This window comes from Grammomys surdaster, unplaced genomic scaffold (assembly GCF_004785775.1).
Source record: "Grammomys surdaster isolate TR1022 unplaced genomic scaffold, NIH_TR_1.0 126178, whole genome shotgun sequence".
Classification (NCBI taxonomy): Eukaryota; Metazoa; Chordata; class Mammalia; order Rodentia; family Muridae; genus Grammomys; species Grammomys surdaster.
In genome coordinates this window covers 3,448,383-3,461,925 of record NW_021620984.1, presented here as the reverse complement: position 1 = coordinate 3,461,925, position 13,543 = coordinate 3,448,383, and the positions used below count along the sequence as shown (strand labels likewise).

Here is a 13,543-nt window from a genome sequence, read left to right as displayed (position 1 = left end):
AGATCTATTTTCAACAGAAGGAAAAATTCCCTGGAAAAAATGAAATTTGTATTCCTTAAGTACAATATTGAGTACTTTTGAATCCCATATCCTTTAAGAAGAAACATATACTTAACTAAATTAAATATTTCCTCAGTAGATGTATAAATTTATTGCTTTCATCTTAGATCATTTTTAAGAACTATGATTATTGGATATAATTTTATTTTATTGAGAGAAGGAATAAAGTAGGTTACTTATAACCTGGTTTTATGGTACACACCTTTAATCCCAGTAGTCAGGAAGCAAAGACATGTAGAACTTTATGTATTCTAGGCCAGTTTGGTTTCCATTGCTATTTTCAAGCTAGCCAAAGTTACAGGGTTATTCCTGCCTCAAACAACAACAAAACATGTAAATAAGTAAGACAATGAGTAAATGAACAAATAAGAAAGAATTAAAGAAAAATAGTGTTTCAAAATATGATAAAAATAAAGGGAAAACAAAGCAAGAAACAGGAGAAAAGGATATGAAAATAATATAGACAAAGAAATGTTCTTTGGATAAAGAAGAATAATGCATAAAGGAAATCTATTTTGATGAAGGATGAAATGTAAATTCAGGTTTTTTATTGGATATTTTATTTATTTTTCAGATGTTATTCCCTTACCTCATCACTTCCCCACCCAGGAACCCCCTATCCTATCCCCCTTCTTCCAGCTTCTATGAGGATGTGTCCCCACCAACCACCCCACTCCCTCCTCCCCACCTTCTAATTCCCCCACACTAAGAGTCCAGCCTTCATGGGACCAAGAATCTCTTCTCCCACAAATGCCCCACAAGGTCATCCTCCCCTACATATATAGCTGGAACCATAGGTCCTTCCCTATGTGCTCCAAAGTTGGTGGTTTAGACCCTAGGAGCTCTGGTTGTTTGGTATTGTTGCTCTCCTCATGGGGCCTCAAACGCTTTCAGCTCCTTCAGTCTTCTAGCTCCTCCATTGGGAATCCCATGATTAATTCAATGGTTAGCTGTGAGCATCCTCTCTGAATATGTCAGACTCTGCCAGACCTCTAAGGAGACAGCTATATCAGGCTCCAGTCAGCATGCACTACCTTTGGCGACTGCACATGGGATGGATACCCAGGTAGAACAGTCTCCAGATGTCCCCTCCTTCAGTTTGTCTCACACTTTGTCTCCATACTTGCTTCCTTGAGTATTTTGTTACTCCTTCTAAGAAAGACCAAAGCACCCACACTTTGGTCTTTCCTCTTCATGAGTTTCATGTGGTCTGTGAGTTGCATCTTGGGTTTTGTGAGATTTTGGGCTAATATCCAACAGCACATATACTAATATTGGAATGATACAGAGAAGATTAGCATTGTCCCTGTGCAAAGATGACACGCAAATGCACAAATTCAGTTTTAAGCAAAGTAAAATCTTGCTTAAAAATGTCAGAGTAGGTAAAGAGTCAAATTCCATTATTTTGAATAAAGTTGATGAAAGTGGCTGACCTAGCAATTACCTAAAGAGGAAGGTTATTTTGAAGGTTACATAGGTATTTAAACTGGTAAAAATAAGAAGATATAAGAAAAAAAATCAAAGGTCCAAGTTTAAAAAGTAGTGTCAACCTCAAACACGATGCTATATATTTAAGACAACAAGCGCTTCATAAAAAATTTATCTATTCTTGGTAACATTAAAAAAATAGTCTAAAGATCAAAGTTTTTTTTTCAATTTACCAAGATGACTACTTGTGTTTTCTGTTCCTTTTGTTAAGTTTTTGAAAGAAATTAACAGCCAGAGTCAGCAAAATCAAGGATCGCATAACTTTCTTTTTATGTTAACTTTTTAAAAACAATAACTAAGAACTCTGCCTACACACAGAATTAATTTAGATTCATATACCACAATTGACATGCCTAAGTAAAAAAAGTATGCATGTTTTGGGGTGGGGGGGTTAATGGATTAGTACAACTTTAGATAAAAGTTAGAGGAAAGTTTATAAAATAAAAATAGGTAGATTTAATACAAGCAGGATAATCCAATAAGGCCACAATTTATCCATTATGTAATGCAGCTGGAATTTTGATACAGAAAATGTTTAATAAGTTTTGATATTTCTGTCTCTTATATTCTCTGCTACTACAATTATACACAAAAGCCGTGTGTATATTTGTGTTTTTTAAGTCCCATTATACATCTGTTTGCTTTGACTACATAATATAATTTTATTTATGCGAGGTGAACTTATTCATCATAAAATATCTCTATTTGTGGTCACTTGCCCTGTCTGATAAACTTGTAAGGTCTTGAAAATGCTGATTTTGTTAAGCCAGCACACCTACTAAAAGTCAGAGTCATATACATAGAGTTACCCTGATGAATCAAAGATTCTAAATTGAGTATCAAAAGTAAAGCACAATTTTACACATAAAATGTTTTCGTGTAGCATTGGTGCTAATTATTACCGACTTCCTTGTATATTAAATATATTTATTGCTGTTTCTTTGAGCCTATAGTAAGTCTTAAAAAATAAATTTTAAGAAGACATGTTAGTAGTACTAAAGGGTTTTGAAAAATCATATCAAAATAAACTATAGAAGTTTTCTAACATATGTACACAGATAAAAGTAATGTGAGTGAAGTTAACCTACAATCAGGGATTTAAATGCCACAAGGTGACATGCTTTACTACAAATTAAAACCTTCAGTAGTGAGAACTAATTACAGTTTTTTTGAATCATAGACAAAAAAACAGTCCCATAGACACTGCTCTGAATATTGCATACTATTGGTGACTACTACCTAAGGGAAGGACACTACTGCTGGAGATACTTCTGTCACCAACCATCATGTGTTATTCCAACTGGTGCTCAAGTAGAAGATTTACTCCCACTATAAAGTTCATGATGCTGGAAGGGACTTTGCTACCAGAGGAGAAACATGGTTGATATCAAACAGCCATAAATTTTATGACCTATATAACAGTGTCCTGCCTGCTAGATAAGGTGGAACAATATTAAGACAAAAATTATGGGAGTTAAGAAACGATTTTGTTTTTAATTGGATTTAAGGCCTACTTCTGCAGATGTAATCTATTGTTGATGGTGCTAATATGCCAAGAACAGAAGTCTACATATATAGGTGATGGGACCTAAGAGGGAAAAACCTACAATAATAATTCTGCTGAATGAAAATAGCTATTATAATGTATGGGAACACATAGATCAATGTTTCACTCAACACTTATTAAAGTAGATCCTTTGTGTGTGTGTGTGTGTGTGTGTGTGTGTGTGTGTGTGTTTCTGTGTCTGTGTGTCTGTGTGTTCATGTGTGCTGTTTTGGGTTGCATATTGTTTTGTTTTAGTGGGATGGAATATGAATTAAATGGGTATAGAAAGCATTTGGGAGTATTTAAGGAACGGAAATGATATCACAAAACATAGTGAATAGATAATTTTAAAAAATTAAAATAAATTCCAAATCTGGCTATCTCTACATAATATTTCTGTGATGTGGTGATGAGTATTTTTAGCTCTATCATTGTGAACTCCTACTATTATTATCTCAGTGGTTATTCTAAGCAGGCATGTGGATAGATATTGTGTACTCCGTATAGAACCACCCTGATAATAAAGTAATAAGAATGTCTCACACTTGGAGAATGTCATTGTAAAAAAGTTTCATTTTCTATTGGTGTTGTTCTTATGCAGGTCTTAGAAAACTGTGCTGATGAGTGATATTTCATACATGGAGATTTTTAGACATTTATAGATGAAATCTCATAGGAAACATCCTGGTCCTCTGGAAGAAAGAGTCTTCTCAGGGAAGAGCACAAAAGTTGGTTATCCAATACTAAACCTACCCCAATATATAGGTTACATTGATATGATATATATATCATATCAATGTAACCTATATATTCCAATTGGAGAACAGCCAATTAGACCATCAGAAAACATTTTCCACAGTTGGTTTGGATCTTGCCACAGATGAAATATAGCCATGTTCCGCATGGTACAAATACCTGTTTTCCTTGCACCTGGGAAGCTACATTTGAATAATCTAAATTCAAAGACAGTTTGAGCTATATATGTAGGATGAAATTTTTTCATAGATTAATTAAAGGAGAGACAGTAAAGAGAATGAACTCTTAAATATGACCAATAGGCACTAAAGCTATTGTACTAAACAAGCCTGTAGGCAATTCTAAAAGACACCCCTGCACTAAGGTTTAAATTAAAGTATTTTCTTTTGACAAATAACACATTTATTTAATGTGTTATCAAATCATATTTAAATACGGACAAGAGATGTGTCTATTTCTGATGGATCTAAATACAATTCTTTTGGTAATTCATAGTCATGGAAGTTTCTAAAAATAATCATATTCAGAATATATTTTTTTCTAGATGTATTGTAATTTGGATTTTTCTTGCGTTCTGGTTTATAACAGTACTTCCAATTTTAAGCTTCAATCTTTCTCTCTCATGGTAGATAGATAGATAGATAGATAGATAGATAGATAGATAGATAAGCTTCCACAATTTAGTTCATCCATTTCTCATGTGATAGCTTATCCCTTAACCAGGAACATATCGAAGTCCAATTGGGTACTACTACAATTCTCTAAACACTAAGAACTATTCAAATACAAGGAGGGGATAAAAAAACCTTTTTCTTGCAATGGATTCTCACATGGTCTCATAAAGAGATGGAACAGAAATCAAAACTAAGATTAATAGCTCTGCACTCCTTTACTTATTCTGAATGTGTATATTTGAATGAGACTCTGGTTTATGGAGACATATAGGGATGACAGTCACTCAAGGTGTGACTGGTGATACAGAGCCTCTCTCTGCCCACCTCAAGGCTAGTGTTTCAATGATGATACAAAGAAGGATATTTTGTTATACACTTTTTCAATATCCTTGGAAGGGATATAAATCCTCTAGTTATCATTATCTCTGTGTAGTGACACTGGCCTTGAGTTACAAAAATCACTGTTTTGTAGACAGATCTCAGATGACAATCACCAAATGGAGCAATTATTTCAGAGTACTGAGTATGATATCTCTGAAGTCATATTATAAGACTAGAAATGAGATACTAATAAAACAAAACATAATATGATCAAGAATGCTTAATTACATGTACCAATCACCCAGTTCTGTAATTATTTCTCTATTCACACCTAAAGTTCACACTAGAAGCCCAAAGAGAGGCTGTTACAATTAAGCTTTACTTGGCAATAATGACAATTTTTATTTCTGTCATTTTTATTGTATCAGAAAAGGTAGAACACTGTGCCATAAATCTTGCAACAGTTGTAGGTTATATTTTAACTGCAGAACTAAGAGGATATTAGAGATTTTGTGTAGTGGGCTTTTTAAGTTTGTGTGGTATTTGTTTTTTTTTTTTTTTAATAATATAGACAACTAAACTTACACAGAGAAGTAAAACTTACTGTGGTCAAAACTTTAAAAACCAAGTGACAATTAATAAAATTTATGAGTTTTTGCTTAAAATCTAATTTCTCAGTTTCTTACCTTCATCATTTTATATATACTTCTAAGTATGAGAAATGTACCAGTTAAGTCAATATGCCTATATGGAAATATGAACATTGGAATGTGATGTCATTTGTCACTAATCTTTAAAAAATATTAATTTAAGAGTAGGCAGTAGTTCCAGCAAGATCCCCTGGTGAGGGGCTTGTCAAGCAGCCTATAAACCAACATTCAGGCTTAATAGAAGGTGAAAAATGACTACACAGAATTATACTTTAACAGCTACATGAATATTGAGATGTGTATAAGCCCTTCCTTCTATACACAGATACATACAAAGACATGCATGCAAAATAGATAAGTAACATTAAAATAATTTATTACTGTATTATTGTTAGGTGGAAAATTATTTAAAAACAATACCACTTTATTGTTCAGATATATTTGTTTAAATTTTATATTCAAAATGTGCTTTAAAATTATCTATAGCACTACCTGCCCATAATTCAAAAGAAAATTTAGCATTTACCTCTTTACTATTGATATATCACATGGTATTAATTTTAATGTTTGTTTTAGCTATTTAATTTTAAGAGGTAGCGAGTAGTTTTTATTAATAAGCCTAGTTGAACAGTATCTCAAGCAAGACAAGAGTAAATGTTATAAAGAGGAAAGAAACTGAAATAAATTATTGTACTTTTCGGAAAAAGGATGTAAGAATTGGCTGAAGAAAAAAAGTAAGAATAAGTGAATATTAAGCTTCTGGTATGGTAGATGGAACTCTTATTTTAGTGGGAAATTAGGTCATGTCTAAATGCAATGATGTTTCTGTCACAATGGAGAGACTTTTTCAGTGTTGTCCTTATGAATAAACGAATGGGGGAAAAAGCATTTTCTTTTTCTAATTTCCACACTAGAGAAATGATTTTAGGAAAGTTTTCTTTTTTATGATTTAAGTTGAAAAGTAAAGGTGTTATGAACATGATTTAAACCAATAGTGAATCATTTTTAGAGAATTATCTTTCTAAATTGAAAAGAATGAATCATTTTACTCATAATGTATCAGAAACTAGTCTTTGAATTGTAATTAGTTAACTAACACATTTTTTTTAATACCTTTGACATTCACTTAAGAATGCATAAGGGTTTCCCATTGTCAGACTAAGGACAGGTTTGTCCTGGACATATTTCTGGGGTTCAGAGTAGATCATGACCTTCAGCCAACAAAAGGATTACTTGTCTTAACAATTAGCATAATTCTCAGGTCAAAGTGTCTTCCAAGAAATTGCAATATGAGCTGAAACAAAAGTTTCCACTATAGAGTTTCATTTACTTTCAATAATTAAAAAGGTTTTTTGTGTTAAAAATACATACATACATACATACATACATACATACATACATACCACAGAAGAAGATAGCTTGTTGCAAGATCTCCATGCAATTTCTGCTGACACAACAAAATATGAACCAAGCCAACAACAAAATATTCTTAGTGAAAGTGATCAGAGCTCTTGGCTTCAGGATAGCAAAACAGAAAGGGGAGAGGGAAGCTATATCTCATTGTGCACAGCAGGTTCTGAGTTCAGTCCCCACAACTAAGCATAGAACTTTATCCAAAAAACAATCAAAATAAAGAAGGTATGCCAAATATCCTTCAATATCTCCAAGCAGCACAATTCAGAAAGAGATGTTTTCACCCAGAGGAAGGTAGAGAGAGAGAATAAATGTAAGCCTTAATCCTAAAATCAGGTACCATGTCCAGTGGGTTGAATCACCTTACTGGGGAAAGCTATATGACAGCTACTGCAAAGGCAATGCCTTCATACTGAGATGCTTCACCTGCCAAGCAGAAAAGATTCAGCTTCCAGTGTACTAGCCTAAACTCTGGCAGTATAATGAGGGTCAGTGCTCCACCCACTCGTGCAAGAAAACAATCAGAATTTTCTAATAAAAATCCACTTGCTAAAGAAGAATAAAGTATCTAGTACAACTAAGCATACACAGACCTACAGATAGACCACACACAGTTCCTTTAACTTGCTGTCAAATGTTTGAAGTGGTCTATTGTGATGCAAGATGATCCTGGACTTCAGTTTCACCATTTTTAGGTTTAGTGTGGGATTAGTGATTTCTGGTGCTCCTCACCATATTTTATAGAGCTCTGTGAGTGAAAGACAGGAATAACACAAGTCATATGCAGAAGATGCAAGTCAATTCCTGAACATTTAATACCTAGGTGACCTGCATATCAATCAGCATTTTCAAGAAACCACACATGAAATGAAAAGACAATAATCAGGAAGTGGGAAATTCAGATAGAGGATTTAAAAGAAATTCAATGAAATGGGTTAAACAGAAATATGTCAATACTGTAACTAAGAAATACAATATATATGTTTGTTAGTTTATATCAACTTGCCATAATTACATATATTCTTAAAAGTGACTCACAATTGAGAAAAGTTTTTCCATAAGACAGGCATACTGGCCAGTCTGCTGGTCATTTTCATAATGAAAGATTAGTGGGAGAAGACTCAGGTCACTTTGGGTATTGCCAACACTAGTAGGTGACCCAGAGTTATAAAAGAAAGCAGATTGAGAAAGCCGTGACAAGCTTGCCAGTAAGATATATCCTCAATAGCCTCTGCTTCAGTTCCTGCCTTGAGTTCTTTTCATGACTTTCCATCCAGCTGGATTGCAATTATAAGCTGAAATTAACAATATCTCTCCCAAGTTGCTTTTGTTTACTTTTCTGTTGCTGTGAAAATACACCATCGCTAAGGAATCCTATAGAAAAACAGCTTAGTCTTGGCTTACACTTTCATGAATTATTTAGAGTTCATGATAATGAGTTAAGTAACATGGCAGCAATCAGGAAGGAATGTCACTAGAACATTAGCTTGAGAGTTTACATTTTGATCCACAAGCATCAGGCAAAGGGTTAGCCTGTGGATGATATGGCTTTTGGAAACTTCAAAGTCTGCCCCTAGTGACATCAATAATCCTTTTCCTTTCTTCAAAGCTCTACTAGTGAGGGGACTAAATATTCAAATATAGAAGCCTATAAATTACCTTTTCATTAAACCCACCAAATTCCACATAGGTTCTCAAAGGCTTGTAGTGATATCATGAAGCAAAATGTATTTAGTCCAATTTCAAAAGTCTTCTACAGTCTAAGCAAAGTTTAAAGATTCAAATTCAAATGCTCTCTGGAGACTCAAGGCAATGACTTAATTATAACTCACTATAAAAGCAAATTCAAAAGTTGTAGCATAAACTATAGCAATATACAATATAGCTATATACAATATAAATATGCATCATTTCAAAAGAGAGGGATGGAAATATAAGTCAATACAGTGTGAGAGAAAGAAATACAGCAGAGGGAAACTATAAAGACTATAGCTCACAGGCTCATGGTAAGCACTATAGTGGTAGAAATCCAAGGAAATTCAACAAATATATGGAAGCAATTGAGCATCAAATCGGAAGTTCTTTAGCTGAAAAAAAAATTGCCCTGAGTATCACAGAAACTTGGTCATCTGAAAAAAGCTTACAAGTACTGGACGAAGAGAGTCAGGCTTTAAGCAGAAGCAAGAGCGTAGTGGGCTTGATTATTACTAGTATAAAAGCTTTAATTACATTAATTGCTAGCACCGCTGCTTCTGCAATTGCTGTGACACAAGAAGTTAAGACAGGTACTTTTGTTAATCATTTAGCAAAAAAATGTTACTTATGTGTTGAATATACAAGAGGTGCTGTGTGTGTTCTTTGACTATTTGGGTTTATTATCTTGTTTGTTTCTTGACTATTTGCATCTATTAAGTATTGCTAGTTCCTCAACCTAGAACTGACCTTAATACTTGCATGTAATTAAAATGATATAAAAGCAAAAAGGGGGTGGCAGATGGGATAGGGGGTTTCTAGGAAGGGTAAATGGGGAATGGGGATGGCATCTGAAATATAAATAAATCAAATATCCAATAAAAAAACCCACACAGTTAAAAATAGACAAACAACAACAAAAAAACCCAGAAAGCTTTAAAAGAAAAAAATATAATGATAATTAATGACCCTTCAGATGAAATCAAACATTATGCCAAATCCTGATTAACAAGGCCATAACATATTTAAAAAACACAAAACCAAAAAAAAAAAAAAACTTCTGAAGTTCAGTCCTGTATTGCCACTGAACATATCTCTCTGTATCTACCATAGTATACCTACCTGACCAATGCTATTTTATGGCAACTTATATTGAAAATAGAATTAATTATTAGTACTTACAGAAAAATAAAGTTATAAAATGTGAAAAAAAGACTTGAAAATATTCATTTAAAGCAGAAAAATATATTTAGCAGAAGAGGAAGACAGAGGATCTATAGAAGCCCTAGAGTAGTGCTGAAAGACGGACAGTCCAAGTTATAAAAGTTCAAGTAGGATTGGTAATGCTTAAAACAAACAATGTCTGCTTAAAGAATTAGAAACAGAAAATAACCACACATGGATATAAATATCTAGATATAGGAAATAGAAAAATTAGTATTCCAACTTAATACAACCAATTCTCTCAAGACAATTTGTAATCAAGTGTTTACTGGTGAAAGAGAAAGGCTTTAAAGACCTCAAGTAAAACAATACAAATAAAACATCAGATACTTTAGGCTTTCTGATTAAGATGACCTAAAACAAAACGGAACAAAACAAAACAAAATAGAACAAAGCAGGGAAACAGGACAAAGAATGTGGAATGAGATTTTCATAAAAACAGAAATTAAAATAAACATCAAAGAAAATTATAATAAGTATGGTTTAGAGATTAAAAGAAATAATGGATTTTCAGGCAAACAAGACCTGGGAGGGTGAATCCACAACACAATTGTTGCACAACAAATAGTAAAAATGATTTTTCTAGATAAAAATGTCCTGTGTAAAAAGGAAATACACACAGTTATTTTCTAGCAAAAGCAACTATACTAACAAAATCAGAATATTGTAACACTTTAAGAGTAGTATATAAAACAGTTATATTCATAGACGAAGTCTAAGAATCAAAACTATTAAATAATCACTTTATTAAATAAATTAGTCTGGAGTGATGGTGCATAAATTTAGAGAATTTGATGCTCTTGCAGAAGACCAGTGTTGAGTACAAATCACCCACAATCCTTGCTTCACAATTGTGTCTCATTCAGCTCTGGAGAATTAAGTGATAGGCTGAAATTTCAAAGTTGACTAGGAGGCATAGTAGTGTACTCTGATCTTTTTAGCTCTCAGAAAACTGATGCAGGTGGTCATGATTTTACATCTGACTCAGACCTCATAAAGAATTAAAGGATAAAATGGGAATGCTTGCTTCAGAATTTTTAATGTTTATTCATATAAGTAACACAAGTAAGTAGAGAAAAAGGGAGACAGACATATTAAAATTGGGTAATAACAGGACAAGGGTTTTCAAATAATTACCTTTCTAATATTTGTTTGTTCCTTTGTGCTATCTTTTTGTTCATGTCAATTTGATACAATTTAAAAATTGTGTGTTGTATTTTAAAGGAATATTCATATCACACACATACATATGAAAAACAGCAGTAATATAAAACACGGAGTAATCAAATTGAGAGACACATGATTTGAAAGACTAATGTAAGGCAATGGTAATGTAGATATTGGGCTCCAGATATAAAGATTGCAAATAAAACAAAATAAACAGTAAAATTCAAACCTTTATTTGTAAGTTTCATTATATACACAAGAAAAAATATATAAGAGAATTTTTAAAAATCATTAAAGATTCAAATATCCAAATTCATTGATTTACTTAGCAAAAATGGATAACTCCAAGACAGAAATGCAAAACTAGAAAAAGGTAAAATAACAGGTAAATAAAGTAGATCACAAGTAAAGTCTCTTACAATTTAAATAAACAAGATTTTGGACAGATCCCAAAATAAAAGGACAGCAATGTAAAGGGGAAAGAACAATAAAATTACATATAAGAAAATGTTTCCAGAAAACAAAACATTGCCTAGAGTTTGGAAAGGACCTCAAGAATACGTAAAACTATTTGAAGTCTACAAATCATAGAATAAGATAGACATGCAAATGTGGATGAAACTCAAAAAAGCACTATAGATGGATATCCTGCCCCCCAAAAAATAATTTTAAACTTGTCAATAAATTTAAATAGATATTGCTAAAGGGCAGTCATACAAATGTGAAATGGAAAATGAAATTGTTCAGTAGAATTAATTACCAGGGAAATATAAGTCAGAACGATGATCAGTTATCAATATACAGGCAGTGGAAAATGATTCAGCCACAAAATAATAAAATTCTGGTTTTTCTGAAACAGATGAAATGGGATGAAACCCATGGCCACTGTCATAATGAATTAAGTGAGAAATGCTAAGGTAATTACTTCATTTTTTCTCCACTGTGTTGTGTCTGGAAACGTTTATTTTACACAAAGTGGAATAAGTGTGATTGTTAACCGTGTTTGGCAGCACTAGAGGAAGAAGTGATGAAGAAATAACACACTCACAGAAACACACACACATACGCACACACACAAAACTCTGAATAAAAAAAAGAAATATTAATTAATAGGTAATAAGCTTTAAACAGAATGAAAGGTATTTATGAGATGATTGTTGAACATTTGGATTATAGAAATAGTAACCTACCAAGTATTTCCAAAACCTAGATCACATCCTCAAGATTTCATTGTTTATTAATGTCAAGAATCCAGGTTATAAATTCCTTTAAGCAATATATGATTTATAGACAAACCAGATATTGAACTGTCCATGACTGCTGTAATATAACTTTCCATCATTTAACATTTTTTTAAAGTATACCAAATATCTCTTATAAATAAGAATCTGTGAATAAGGTTAGTTATGACTTCTTTTAAATAGCTCTGGAAATATTAATTTTATAAAATATTTGGAAAACTGGTTTTATAAATCATCAGAAAATGGTGATAAATACTATTACTTACTGCTATGCATTCATCATAAACTATAGCAGGATTTTATGTATCTCAAGCATATTTGAAGTATAAATATTTTCCTGGTTTTTATCTGCTATGAGCTATGAGTTATGTTGTTATTCTACTAAAAATTACAGTTGCCTTGAGGATATGAAATAAGATCATTTCTTTTTCAAACAATGCACTGTGAATTCAAACTCCAACTAAGTAGATATTTAGTTGCCAACTTACACATATATTTGTCTTATTATGCGTACTTTCCTATAGGTATTAACTCCGATTCCATCAATAGATAAAGAATAAAACCCTTGCCACTGATTTAGCGTCATTTTTGGAGGACAGATAAAAAATGTGTAGTGATACCTTAATGACAAATTAAATGTAAAATACATATTGTTAAATATTTTACATGTGACTGTAGAAATTCTCATTTTAAGCATTTGAATGTCGTAAGTAATAATATAGCTTCATTTATTTATTTCACTATTGACATATTCATTGACATAATCAAAGCTTATCATTTCTACCTAAAGAAGTTTGTTCATAGAAAATTGGAGAGTTTAGGATTGTATGGATGTAGGTTAAAAAAATATTCAGCTATGTGAACTGATGAATAATCCATAAATTTCTGGGCATTAATCCAGTTAACAGATGACAAGCAAAATCCACACAGATTTTCTCATACTAGAACAAACAATCTCTAATTAAGATTCTTAATTGGGGTACTGATCAAAAAATGTTCCTACAGTATAAGACAACAAAGGTAGGTTAATTTCATAATATTTTGAAATTTCATTAATTTAATAAATATTCAAGTCTAAAAGGTGGTAGGTGATCGAACTGCCATATTTTAGTTCTTTTAAAATTTAAAGACACATTGTCTCATTTAAATTGGAGAAAATATCAGATTTTGCTTATACAACACATCCTGATTACAGCTTCCCCTTTCTTCACTCCTCTTAGTTACCCCCACATTCCCTCTCCCCAAGATTCTTGTCTCTACTTCTATCCTTTTCTGCTTCCAAGACAAGGCAGACCTCCCAAGACATCAACA

At 32.5% G+C, this 13,543-nt stretch overlaps 1 non-coding gene across 1 annotated transcript; it reads left to right on the top strand.

Annotated features, from left to right (window-relative positions):
- The first annotated feature begins 1,303 nt into the window (after positions 1 to 1,303).
- Positions 1,304 to 1,406, top strand: LOC114612719. The gene has a single exon (XR_003710076.1). It is a non-coding gene; the product is annotated as a U6 spliceosomal RNA (small nuclear RNA).
- Positions 1,407 to 13,543: the final 12,137 nt, after the last annotated feature.